This window comes from Gavialis gangeticus, unplaced genomic scaffold (assembly GCF_001723915.1).
Source record: "Gavialis gangeticus isolate Ggan-Ray unplaced genomic scaffold, GavGan_comp1, whole genome shotgun sequence".
NCBI lineage: Eukaryota > Metazoa > Chordata > Crocodylia > Gavialidae > Gavialis > Gavialis gangeticus.
The window spans coordinates 104,280,101-104,283,027 of record NW_017728992.1 but is presented as its reverse complement, the minus strand read 5'-3'; positions in this window follow the sequence as shown (position 1 = coordinate 104,283,027).

Genomic DNA, 2,927 nt, shown 5'->3' with positions numbered 1-2,927 from the left:
AGAGCATATATTTATTACTCATGATAGTAACCCCTCTGGTTCTGGCCACAACACAAGGGGTGCCTTGAGTTTTAAAATGATTAAGAAACACAGGTCTAGTGGGTTAGGCAGTGGCTGTAGAGCCAACGTTCTCATATTGTAAGTGATGTACCAGTTGGTTAGTCTGCCAAATCAGCTTTGAGGAAAGCTCTACCATACAGATGTTAGCCAATAAAGAATAGATATAATTTGTGTGGTGGGACAGCTGTGGTGGAAAGTACTATTTACTTAACTGAATTAAAAATTCTGTGATCTGATATGAGTTGTATAGGTTTTTCTTCTTTTTTTGAGAATAATAGGTTTCCTGACTGACAGAAGTAGTGTTACCCATTGGGGTAGAATAGGTTAACCTTAATTTTGGGCTGAACAAAGTGCGGGGAGGTGGGGTTGGGGAGACTGAATATAACAATTTAGGCAGTTATGTGCTGAACTGAGCCATGAAAAGCAGAATAAAGGTCCCCACTTTTCAATGGGAAGAAAATGGACTTCCCAAGAACTAGACTGTAATTATTAGGGACTAGAAGTCAAAAACTCAAAGGAGGGTTCACTGCAAAGGCAAAAAAAAAAAGGCAGCTGGGTGTCTGACGTATGACTGTTGCCATGCCTCCAGAACTGTGATGTATCATATGGCCACCACCCCAGGTTGGCACCTGAAGCTCCTGCCCCAGTTACCCTAACCAAGTTAGGCTACTGTGCTACCACTTGTGACCAAGCTGCCATTATAGGTTGCCTGATTGAGTGTGTTTAAACAAAAAGATGGGAGGGTCTGTAAAAGTGTGCAGTGAAAGGTTTCATTTAGTTCAGGCTGAAAATCAATAATGATGCATTTATTGATCATGTCATTAAGAAAAAGCAAGGATCCAAAAACACAGATATAACTACTTAAAGATGCTGTAAATCTTTACAGGTTCACACAGTAAACATCATGGTGCAGTAGATAATTTACACAAACACAGTAATTCTAACTAGAAGTAAATGGTATTCACTAGGGCTGTACGAGTTGGCAGCAATCCAATCCAGCTTCGGATCTGGCCACTTTGGATGGCAGTGATCTGATCCGGAGCTCCGGACCAGGTTTCCACCTCGATCCGGCCGGAGTGGCTTGGAAGCTTCAGAGCTGCCATGGAGATCTGGTCATAGGGTATAATGGGGAATCAATGAAAGAACTATAATGTTGGGTGGGGGTTGTATGATTTGGATGAATCTTGCAGAGATGGTAGCCTCTGCTAAGAGCACGAAGCCTGCCAAGTTTCAAGAAGATTGGTGCAGAGGTTTGGGGGGAACTGTACCCCAAATTCTTGAAAGCCAAACTCATGTCACGGCTGTGTGTTACACCACAGGGGGCTAAAAACCTGGTGAGGCCACAAAGCCTGCCAAGTTTCAAAAAGATTAGTGCAGGGGTTTGGGGGGAGCTGCACCCCAAGCTGCTGACAGGCAAAACTTGTGACACAAATGACCCTGTGTGTGTTACAGCGCAGTGGGCTTAAAACTGCAGGAGTAGTAGCTCTTACCAAGGCCACAAAGCTTGCCAGCTGTGTGTGTGTGTCCTAGAGCAGGCCTGAGTGAGTGCTGGGCCCTGCCAGGCCGCAAAGCCTGTCAGCTGTGTGTGTCTCACTTGGGGAGTCTTTCTTTTGGGGCCCTGCACCCCAAGCTCCTGACAGGCAAAACTTGTGACACAAATGACCCTGTGTGTGTTACAGCGCAGTGGGCTTAAAACTGCAGGAGTAGTAGCTCTTACCAAGGCCACAAAGCTTGCCAGCTGTGTGTGTGTGTCCTAGAGCAGGCCTGAGTGAGTGCTGGGCCCTGCCAGGCCGCAAAGCCTGTCAGCTGTGTGTGTCTCGCTGGGGGAGTCTGTCGTTTGGGGCCCTGCACCCCAAGCTGCTGACAGGTCAGGCAAAACTCGTGATGTGGGTGGGTGACACTGTGTGTGTGTTAAGGTGCACCCTTCCTGGTGCTGAGGCCTCTCCACAACAGCAGTGTGCTCCACTGAGGCCTCCTCCTCCCCTACAGCTTCACGCTCAGTCCTCCATTTTACGTGACAACAGGTACAGTAACTTAGCTGGCTCAACACCAGGAGCAGCAGCAGCAGCAAAGGTACCCACGCAGAACTGTCACAGAGCCTGTCATTACCTACAGGAATTGACAACAAGAAGTAAAGATGTTGTGTTGTGTTGGACATGTGATGTTATTCATGGTGTGTGATGGCTCATCTTGTGTTTTCATGTCTATATGTGTATCATGGAAAAAAAGGAGTACTTAAAAAAAATGTATCTTTGGAAGCTTTAGGGTTGAAAACACCTTTGTCAGGCTGAGGAGTACCTGCAGTTGGTCCTGGGTGGAAGGAATAGTAAAGAAGCCAGAGGCTGGCCTGGCCCGCAATGCAGGCAAGAAAGCCAGTCAGTGAAAATGGAAATGGAGGCGTCGGGGGGGAGGGATAGGCTGGGATGGGGCATAGGAGGGGAAAGGGGATGTAGCAGCTCAGGTAAAAGTTCAGAGGTGCCTGGGGTGTCAGGTATCTGGCAGGTCACAGTGTGCCAGAACTCCACTGTGTATATGGAGTCCATGAGTTTCTGTACCTACTACCTAGGAGGCTGATGAAGTGCATTTCATAGGCTCAGCTCTGAAAAGTGGTTTGTACATTCAAACAAGCACCTAACCTCATCACCAGAACTAAAGCCAACTTCCTACAGCTCAAAACACAAAACCTGCCAACAATCTCCAGTACCCCCCAAAACTGCACACCAGAATCTATCAAAGACAGCAAAACCCAACTACCTTTGGGGGCACATTCCTCACCAAAAATCACTCTGCCTCCAGTCTCTCAGGCCTGATTCTGTGAGGGAACAAATTACAATGCAAGCCACTTTTCAGAGCTGGGCCTATGAACT